The following is a 12,034-nucleotide window of genomic DNA, read 5'->3' on the forward strand; positions in this document are numbered from 1 at the left end:
AGTGAAGGTCAGTATAGTTTCGAATTTCTATTTTACCAATTGTCTCGTTTCTCTGAACCATTAATCTTTTTTTTTTTTGTTAGAGTTCTTGTAAGCAATCACAAAAGGGGTATGGAACCCCTCCTCACCTATATAAGAAAAGTGTGAGGAAGGGCTGAAACCTAACTAATAAGTCGTCCTATTTTCTCCCTCAATTTTCTTCTTGATTAACTATAATAATATTTCACTTTTTTCATTAGGGAATTGTTATAAGAACTACACGAAAACGAACTCCAAAAAAACTAAAAATGATTAGTTAGAAGTTTTGGTGTAGATGTTCTCCACATCATAGAGATCAACCTCACAAGAATTCAATTCATTTGAAGATGTCTAATATCGTTAAAAAATATTTAGTAAACTATGGAATTATCCACACTTTGAGATTCTTAAAATTTGAAATAGGTGTTGGCAAAGTTAGACATACTCAATTATGGAATGACTAGCTCCCAAATCAACCCTCAATTAATTTAAGTAAGTAACCTTTGATAGCGGAGTTCAATTAAAGACATAATCAAGTTAAATTATAGTATGTTCAAGCTTGACTCAGATATAAGTTGTAGCACAACCAAGAACGATCGATATTATATTTTTGCTATCAATTTAGATCCGTGTTAGAGTTATATTGTAAGCCGATAGATATTGTAAAATGACTATTTTCCTATATAATCTATGGTCCATGATCCATAATCACTTAATACTACGTGTTAGAGTTGCTATAAGTTGTTCCTATATAATCTATGGTCCATGATCCATGATCACTTTAATACTATATGTCGAGTTCTTGTAAGTTTTTGGACAGTTGGGACTAAGGGTGGAATTTGAGCCGAGCGGCTCGGGCTCAGCTCGTTTGTTTAACTATATGAGTCGAGCTCGAGCTCAAATTAAAGCCCGTGTAACAAATGAACTTGATGAAGCTCGACTTGTTTAACTCAAATAGTATATTTGTAGAGTAAAATGACCAAGCCACTCAGGCTTGGCTAGGGCTCAACTCGTTTAAGCTCAGCTCGAGCTTGCTCATTTAACTATATGAGCGAATTAGAGCTAAATTGAAAGTTAGGTGTAATTAACGAGCGAGCTTGAGCATGGTAAAACTTCGGCTCGTTTAGCTCGAATTCCACTCTTAGTTGGGACACTTCTAATTAAGCAATAAACATATTATTTTCCTATATAAGAAAAACCAATATAAAAAATCAATGACTTAGAAAAACCAAACACAATCATTTGTTATTGGGTGTACACAAAGATGAAATTAGTACTAGAAGGTGGGAGCATAGGATATCTCCACTTGTAAGTAAGTAAACAACTAATTTTTAGCCTTAGATGAATTATGATCCAATGGCTGCCCAAAGCCCATTTTGTTTTGCCCTAAATCTTATCTTGTTTTGCCCTAAATCCGACCTCTTTTGTTTTGCCCCATAAAAGCCGTAAAAGCCAAAGTAAGAAACAACAAATAGTATTTGATCTTTCTATTTGAAGCCACCAAAAATGGAGACTAAAAACAACAACCAAAGTTAAAGTTAATGCCCTCTTCAATTTTCAATTGCAAACCGACCCTACCACTAACAAAGCTTGAGTAGTTCTTAAGGTATTTAATAACTAAACTCAAATAAATGTCAAGCTTAAGAGCACCAGCAGCTGAAGGAGGAGCAGGAGATGATAAACTTATACTTTCTCCTCTTTGGAATCACGTTGAGAAGATAAGCAAGGCTCCAAGTGGAGGAGGAAATTACAAGGTTAGATGCAAGTTCTGTTCGAAAATATGGAGTGGTTCATATTCAAGAGTGAAAAAACATTTTCTTGGAGAAGGAGGTTTTGGGGTTAAAGAATGCACTGGCGATCCACAAACACCGAAGATCTTCAAAGCGAGCATGAAAATGCTCTTAAACGCAAGGCTATATGTCGAATGCAAACTAAATCGGCTTCGGTTCCATTACCGCAAGTTCACGATGGAACGGGTATGAAAAAAACAAGAATGTGTGACACTTCAATAGGGAAGTCATTCAATCTCACTGAAAGGGACATTTTGGATTGTATGATTGCTAGAATGTTCTATGCTTCAGGTCTACCATTCAATCTCGCCCATTCTCCATATTTTAGAGATGTGATAATGTATGCATGCTCACACAACCTGAAAGGTTACACTCCCCCTTCATATGATAGTCTTCGAACAACACATCTTACTAGAGAGAAAGAAAATATTGAAAGGATGATGAGCAGCATCAAAACTTTATGGAGTAAGACTGGGGTTAGTCTTGTTTTCGATGGTCGGATGATGTGCAAAGAAGGCCACTTATAAATTTTGTGGCAGTTTCTCCAAGTGGTCCTATGTTTTAAAAAGTGAAGATGCAAGTGGGGAGTATAAAGATACAAACATATATGGGTGCTTTGTTTATGAAAGAAATTACTTTGGAATTGGGGTTGAGAAGGTGGTTCAAATCATTACCGATAATGCACTGTTTGTAGAGTTCTTTGGATTAGTTGTTGAAGCACAACATCCAAGTATATTTTGGACGCCATGTGTGGTTCACACTTTGAACTTGGCACTCAAGAATATATGTGCGCCGACTAACAACGCGCAGAAAATCACCGTGTGTTTGAATTATGTAAGTGGATTCTAGAGATTGATGAACAGCGGTGAGGACGATTCGACAATTCATCAATAACCATACACTAGCTCTCTCCATTTACAAAAATTTGCAAAGCTAAAGTTGTTGGCGTGTATTTGAAACACGATTTGCATCAACAATCCGGATGTTAGCAAGATTCCGAAGGTCAAAGATGGGTTAGAGCAACTAGTTATGTCGAGTTTTGGAAAGGATCTGAGGGTGGTCCAAATGCCGAGAAGTCAAGCAAGATAAAGGAAAATATATTGAGTGATCGGTGGTGGGATAAAATTGATTACATTCTTGAGTTCACTAATCCCATAGTTTCAATGTTAAGAGAATGTGACACATGCACCGCCCTACTTTGCATCTCGTGGTAATGCGAGATGTGGGATTCGATGATTGAGAAGGTGAAAAAAGCAATTTTCCGACATGAACAAAAGATGTGATAAAAGATAAAAGTAAATTTTATAATGTCGTGGAGGAGGTGTTGATTAGCGGTGGACAAAAGTAACACCCCATTGCATTGTATGGCTCATAGCCTCAATCCAAAGTATTCTGATGATGAATGGTCGATTGCGGGTGTTGGTAGAGAACCTCCTCATGTGGATAGAGAGGTTTCGATTAATCGCGGAAGAATGTTTTTCAAGACTTTTTCCAAATGGCCCAAAGAATTGTTGCTCGTAGCGAGTTTGGAAAGTTTTCACGGGCTAGGAGACTATGGAAAGTGGGAGGTTATGACCCAAAGAAGTTGAGAGAATCCTTTAGTGTGGTGGTCAACAAATGGGTCGAGCACTCCCATGCCGCAAGCTTTGGACCCGGGCTTCTTTCCCGACCCATCTTCATCTTCGTGTTCAACGAATTGGAGTACCTTTTATCACATTCATACATTGAAACCTTAAATGGATGGATTCTCGAAAAGAGTGGATAGCTTAGTTTTTGTGCATTCCAATTTGCGACTATTATCAAGAAGCGGTGATGAGTACAAGACAGGGACCATCCAAGTTGTGGGATTCATTGGGTCGAGAACTTGATGCTTGATGGACCCTGTTTTACAAGATGCAGAGTTGTACTTAGATGATGAAGACTTGGACCCCTCATCCTTTGAAGAAGGAGAGGCAGAACAACACATTTGAAGGTTTAAACCATGAACTTATCAAGTAAGTTACTTAATGTTTTATGATTTTATCATATAATGGCAGCTTTTATGGATTCTTTTGGTGATAATTTTGCTAATGTTTATTTTGTTTTTGATGATGCAGAGTCAGTCCGTATCTTACATGTTGGCGTTGAAGGCTTGATAAGTTGATATGTATCTTTTTTTGAAGAAGGCGGTTTTATCCTTTTTGGTTTTCTTCTTTGAAACACCATATTGCAAACACCGGTCAAGTGGTTAGTCATTCTAGAATCTGGATAGTTTTAGTTTATTGTTTTTGAAAGGAGAAGAGTGGGGAGACAATTATGAATTATGTTAGTCTTCGCTCCCTTTACTTTTGAGCTGTGTTGCATACTTGCATGTAACAACTAACATACAAGTATACAACTAACAATGTTAGTCACTTAGTTGTTACATGCAAGTCTAACAACTACAAGTATGTAACATTGTAAATTTGTAAGTATTTAGTATTGTAACCCTGTTCTTCGTTCTTCTGATGTTGCAATGTCATGAATGTATCATTTTGTTATATAAAATCACTTGGTTTATTTTCTTATGACGAGGTGAACAACTGTCGAGAAGTCGAGAACTTTATGTATGAGAATGTTAAACAACCAAATTAGTTGAAAAAATATATAAAGGTGCGAGTTCTCAATTCTCTACAATATCACACAGATAAATAAGAAAAAAAAAATAGTTCGGACATCATTGAAATGGATACAATATCAACCTGAATGATCAAACAGACAGAGACATGTTAATCCATCCTTACTTGAATAAAACTACATACCCAGTTTCACAAATATACTTTTCTAAATCAATCGCATGAATCAAACTATCAATCAACCTAAGACTTTAGCAAGTACGTTACCTACCATAATAGAACCTATCATGTTCAAATATGACATCTATAACAGTCAAATAGCACTAAAATAATAACACAAACAATTCATCAGTAGTAACACCAAAGCTAACAAATGTACAGTTCAATGGTACTAACACCAAAGCTAACAAACCATGTCAATCCAATAGAACCTGAAACAATATCAGCACTTTTGATAAACAAGGACCTGATAAATTCACTAACCACTTGACCTCAATATAAAATGTACTAGAGTTCAGAAATTACGTTTGTAAAGTGAAAAACTTCAATATTAGGCAAGTGACAGAGTATGTTTATCAACTATCTAAATCACGTCGCTCATTCAAGGGTGATCCAACAACCACTATCAAATGAATCAAGTCAAATGTTACTAGACTCTCTGCATAAACCTTTATTTCACAGCTCTCCATGTCTTAAGTTTGGGAGCAAAGAAAACAGTTTTGATATCCATCCAGTAACATTGATGTGTGTTTTAACTTTTAAGTCAGGACTCTCTGCAAGTCTGCAACAACACCATCATTATTCCATTTATCATATCGAACAAACGACCCACAAACTAAACTTTACAGACTCCGGACCCTAGTTCATGCTACTTTAAGATGTATGGAAAAGCTCAAATAGAATATCATAACAAAGATGGTAGCACAAATATGAAAAAGTTTCCTTAAATTTTGAAACTTTAAATTAACACTTCCATTACCAATAGCAGAAAGAGATGGTAGCGAGAAGAAATCGAGAGACACCGAAGTTGAAAGATCAATGAAGAACAATTGTGGGAGGCTAGGTGGATGGTACTGTTCTTCAGTTCTTCGCGGTCATTTTTTTTTTCCCTTCACTTGTGTTTTCTTTTCGTGTCTTTCTTTTATTTTCTGTGTATGCTCTAATGTAGAGCGAAATCCATTGCCTTCCAATGGATACCATTATCTGCATTTTTGGGGTTGGGCCAACCAACTAATGGCATACGGTCTACAGACTTGGCCCCAAAATATAGGAACCAAACAGAATAACCGGAATAGTGCACCCTAATCCATTAATAGGTTGGGATATACGGGCTACCAAACAGGGCCTATTGGATGCCTGGAACTGGATGCCTATAATTAACCAACAACTAGAAATCGTTGGGCTTTCATACTTCAGCCAACAAATCTTCTACATGGGCTTGGAAGATTGGACCCATTGTACCTTGCACTTTGTTTAGTTCGTTGGGAGTTGGGGCTACTCATTTTTCTTGGCCTTGAATAGAAAGCATCTGGGGCAGACACGACAACCAACAAATCTGATCACTTGTCCTGTACAGCCGTACAGGTTACAACACTTTATAATCACTAGATTTCTGCACGTGCTACGCACGATTTAAGGGGAAAAAAAACATAAGGAAAAAACGACAAAACAAATTGCTGAAGTGTAGTATTTAGGTGGGTTGTGGGCTTATCTATATAACAAAGAAGGGAGGAGTGGGATGACAAATTCCACCTCATAAGGTGATATTTGGTTGTGCCACCCCCTCACCATAGCCACTAGATTGTTTTCCTGGGGTAAGTTAATAAGTTTTTTGGGATGAGTTTAAAAAAAAATCACCTCACCCACCCCACCCAAAAAAAGTGTGGACAGTTTTTTGGGTTGAACTTTTATGGGCTATTTGGTTCTGGAAACATGAGTAGAGGGGGGGCTTGGATGCGCCAAAGGCGCGCGTATATGTGCCGTACTGTGGGGCGGATGTGTATCGGGGTGCCAGATATCCGCATGTCATACTCACGGAAACATGAGTAGGTGGTGGATGTGCGTCGGGGTATTTGAAGCCGAAAGGCACTGGGGGTTGGATGCACCGAAGGCACGGTATATGTGTTTTGCATGAGGGGGGGAGGCGGATGTGTATCGTACCGTAGCGCCGCGATATCTGTGTCATACTCTGGAAACATGAGTAGGGGTGGATGTGCGTCGGGGGCGCTGAAGCCGAAGGCACACGTATATGTGCCGTACTGGGGGCGGATGTGCGTCAAGGGCGCCGAAGGTGCGCGTATTTGTGCCGTACTTGGCTTAGAAATGACTATGTCATTTATTTCCCTTATGCATTGCATTTTTATTTTTCTAGTGATAAAAAATTATATATCGGTTGATTTTTCATAATTTTGTATCTCCAAACGGTTTGAATGAGAAATTATTTATGTTATGCAATTATTGTACTTCCTAATATATTAGTTTGTTCCTTGATGCATTGGGCCTACTCTCAAAGCCCAACGGTTAGAACAACGAACTGATCCAAACGGTCAGATGCCCAACGGTCAGAAATCTAATTATAAATACAAATTTTTTTTTTTTTCACTTTCACTCATCTCCTTCTCTCACTCTTCAAAAATTCTCTTCAAAAATTCTCATTTTCTTGAACATAATGAATCCAATCGAGCGATGGGAAAAGGAACAACGTGAATGGGCTATCACAGTATTCGTGATAACAGTGTTTATCATTATTCTGTTGTCACTCATGCATAACATGATCCAGAACATCTAGATATATATAACCATCTCTCTTTCCGTCTGTCGTTTTGTATATTAGTATGGTGTGTTAAATAATTCTCACACATTTGTATGGGTTACATATTAAATGGAAAGTTTCGTATTAAGTATTTGTGTATATTAGTTGTATTTTCTTTAAAAAATAAAATAAAATAAAATAAAATAAAAATAAACAAACCAAAACAAAGAAACACCATCCAAAACTCACCAAAATAATTAATTGATACTCATGGTGTTCAGAGAAGATCGCACGCTACAAGGTACGCATAACACTTGTCACACATGCAGCTCGATTATTCTATCCATATTCTATTACTGAGGTATGATCATCATTTCTGAAATTACGTGTAACTCTAACTACCCTGTGAAACTTTCCTCCGTATTTTCTAACATTGAAACATCTCATTAATTGTTTTTGGAAATCTGACATGACAAGACTTACTATGGATCCCCATTGTTGCTGTTCATAATCACATGGGTCATTAACTATACTTGGAATCCAGATTGGTACAGACTCATAGATTGGCTATAAATCTCTTCCTTTTCAGCCATTCTCATTCAAACAATTTTCACTATCCTTCCTTAGGTAATACTACCAAATGGATCAACCAAGAAAAATAGTGCCTGAGAAAGACTACCTAAAAGTTTTGGAAGATGGCCTGTTTTCTCCTTATTTTGACACCGAAATAATACGTCGGGGATGGACGCCTCTTCTATATCATTTAGCAGCTTGTTATTCCCGAGAATTGGTTTTGATGTTCTACCAATTTATAGGACCTGAAAATGGAAAATTCTACTTCAATGCTTATGGACGACAGTTGGAATTGACTCGGAAAATTATCTCCGACATATACTTCAAATACCAATGAATACCCAGGAGTTCCTTTTTCCAGAGTCATCATTTGATTCCGTCAAAACTTTACTAAAAGCTACCGTATCTCATGGCGAAGTGGGAAATAGAAATCACGTTGTTCTTCAACGCTCTTTGAAACAGAATCAATGAGTTGTGCTCCACTGGTTGGGACACAATGTGATAGGTACATCTCACCAATCAGAAGTCACAAAGACTCAACTTCACCTGCTTTGGATTTTGAAGACTCAAAGAGATGATTTTTGTCTAATCTAACACCACCTCTACCTCTACCTACTTTAGTCACGCAAATTATGATGCGTTGGGGTTATCCAGTCATTTATCTAGAAACACCACTTCAAAAAGCACATATTAGTGTACTCCAAATAGACTACTCCATTGGTTCTTGGACTCCTGATACTCTGACAGATGAACGGAACAACCCAAGCTCAAACCCTGAACATTTCTTTGATGAAAATGCCATGCTAAATTTTTTTAATCCCATGGAAGGCATTCATTTTCTACGTCACGGCATGCGGGAACTACACGCTCGTCAGAATATCATCATTACAACTCTTAAGGATTTCAAAGAACGTCAAGCAATGCATGATGTTGAACAGGAGGACATCTTGGAAAATCATTCTCAGTCCTTGCAAAATCACGCTCTCTTTATGGAGAATCAAACTACACTCTCTGCCAGCCAAGGAGACATTCAGATGCAGCTCGCCCAACAAATGGAAGAACTAAACAGTCTGGTGCACGATATGCGTCACAAAAATCAACATAATAATCCATGATTTTCTAATAATACTAAGTCGATAAATAAATAATCGTATATATTATTACGTTTTTCGTCGTATTATTAATTTTATCTTATCTTTGTGTTTTCTTTTGTAAGAAATGCTTACTATGATTGTCATCATTTATGTTGTGACTAATATAATTTTAATATGTGCTTACAGGAGGGTCTATTTTCTTACATACTCATTTATCCATCTAGTTTGCCTTTATCGTTACCCATTTATTTATTTCATCCATCATGGCATCTCCATCAAACATTGCATCTTCATCAACCATGGTACCTCCCAAACTCATTCCTGAGCAATCTTTTCAGTCTATGATGGATTCCAATGCCTATGGCCATCTCTTCCGTGACTACATCACAAACATTGGGTGGTCTTCCCTAATTCTTCAACCTGACCAAACTTATTCTCCAAGTTTGGCTGCATACTTTTATGCTAATATGGAAGACACACCAGCATTCAACCATGCGCATGGTTTCTACTTAGACGGGTTCACAATCCTAGTTGGTGACACACATCATATCTTTTCTGAACAACAACTTGCCCTAAGTTTGGATCTTCCATATCACGAACCTGCTGCATCATGGCATTACATCTATCATAATTCTTATCGTTCCTTTCAATGGAAAGCGTTTTGCAAATCTTATGGTGATGGTCTTGAGATTAAACGAGAAGAAAATGGCCATGTGCCATTGCGCGACATCACCATTCCCTTAGCAAGCATGACCATGAACATGGGGACTGCGATGTTGTTTATACTCCTGAACATTATGGGAGATTGGCATTTTTCTACTGCCAATGAGGCTGCCTGCATCATATTTAGTGCACTGGCTCAAGGTCATTCATTATTTAACATCTTAGGTTGTGTTATCTCCAACCTGAAATGAGCCCGCACTTTTCAAGATCAGTATATACTTTTACCGGTAACCGCTTGCCGAATCATGAAGACACATTTCCCAGAGTTTGCAGCTACTTTTCATGATTGGGTCAAGGTAGATTCTATGTGCCCAGCAAACATAATCATTCATTCATTGAGGTTTCGGCAATGGAAGCATCCCGCTTGGTACCTGAGGCATGTTCGTTGTTACCCGAAGGATGAAAATATGAAGAAACATTTGAGGAAATCCGGAGATGAAGAATGGGCAGAAATTTGACAGACTATTATCTTTTGGCGCGATGCTAAGGAAATGCATTTCCTTAAAGAGGACGCCAGACCTTCACATCCTACTGGATGGTAAATTTGAGCTTACCATTGTACATATATCTTGCTAAAACTTATGTTTCGTGTGCTATTGTTTTTCATGTTTCGTGTGCTATGTTTAGTGTGCTATTGAACATTTTATCGTTTCTTTCTGAATAATATATTATGTTCTCCAACCTTTCTGTTCCAGCAATCTAGCCCTAATTTTGCTCACGGTTCTCAGGTACTTTCTCTCTTTATTTATTGATACTTCGAGGACTAAGCATCATTCTGTTTGGGGGTGCTTTAACCTTGTAGCAAATATTAGGCAAATTGTAGCCTGTATATAGTTTTTATTTTCTTGTTAATAATGGTACTTAGTGACAAAGTCTTGTTTCCTTTTCAATGATGAAAATTGTTTAGAAATCTCACATTAGTATCCAAATTAGGATTTGTTTTTAAGAAACTTAAGATAATACGTATGCAATAGTTTATACATCTTTTCATGAACATTCATGCACTGAGTATCATCGATTGTACATAGCAGTAAGTTTCTGGAACCAACGGTTAGTTACTTAAACTATAAATCCTGTGAGAATCTAACCAAAAGCCTTGACATGAGTGATTTGTGTGTGATGACACAGAGGAGTAGTTTTTCTGATTAGAGAAAATCATGCGTCTACTTATTTGATCACCACCCGAACCCTAGGCGAGAATTTAGGCATTCTTTGGATCGACATAGCTAAAAATTCTTACCTGTTACAAATTTTACCGCTAGTCACTCCACTGAACCTTTCATCAAGCCTTTCACTTTCACCAAAAATTCTTTACCCATCTATTAAACCAAATAAAAGAACCTACCTAAGTGATGAGTATGAGAAATAGGATGAAATGTGGAAAAATAAAGAGAAAGACTTGTCCTAAATAAAAATCAGTTACTTGCTTCAGGAAAGAAAAATATAACCATGTTCTTAAGAAAAAAAAAATCATTAGAGGCTTAAGAACAAGGTTGGAAAACTCAGTTAGAAGAAGGAAAGAAAACAAGGAATTCTCTAGTATAAATATTTAAAGACCCTATTCTCTCATACTCGTAAATTTTGATTATCCATTTCCATTTTCTTGTACACTATCACCTAAGCCCCACAATACCTAATAAAGACCTCTAGCTCAATTAGGAGTAGGGTGGTGTGATAATAATTAGTAGACGTGATTAATCAACATCGGCTCCTCTAACTATCATTGAGATGTGAGGAAACGTGTGCCCACTGCACACTGGAGTTAACAAAACCTGACTGGTAAAATTTTGAGTGGAATTGTGTTTCGACACATACCTGTGAGAACCCATTTAGGTACGCTCTTCAAAGGATCTAGAAACAACCCTGCTAGTACATTTCAATGAAAAGTTCACTACATGCATGATCATATGTAGATGTTTTAATTATTGAATACATATTAACTTGAGTTTCAAAGAAATCAATCCTCGTTTCCTGCTAAGGAGATGTATGGATATCTGAGATTAATTTAGGAACCGAGTTTCTGTCACTGAGTCATTGTAGTATAAATGAAGTTTGTGAGTATCTTCTCTAGAAAACTCTTACGAGGCTATAACTCGTCCACTAGGGAATTCCTAGTGGTTTATGGTCTTGTTGTATATGGTCAATGCAACCACACTCTATGAAACGAGAATTGGTTAGGACTACACATTTTTGGCCACTTATCTATTTTAATGTCTCTTCTTTGCTTGAGGACAAGCAAAGTGCTGTTTGGGGGTAGTGTGATAAGCACCCAAAAGTGTATTATGAAACCCCATTGAGACATATAAATTTGGTTAATTATGTGTTTAATAATCATGAAATAAATATGTTTTCATACTTTTTTGCGTGTATTCAAGTATAAACATGAAAATATTGGTTAAACTGCGATAAAGCATGAGGAACGACGTATATATGAATTCTTCCAAATCCGCATAGAAGTATCAAACTTCCGAAGCTCCTACCTCTTGAACC

Source organism: Coptis chinensis, chromosome 8 (genome assembly GCF_015680905.1).
Source record: "Coptis chinensis isolate HL-2020 chromosome 8, ASM1568090v1, whole genome shotgun sequence".
Taxonomy (NCBI): domain Eukaryota; kingdom Viridiplantae; phylum Streptophyta; class Magnoliopsida; order Ranunculales; family Ranunculaceae; genus Coptis; species Coptis chinensis.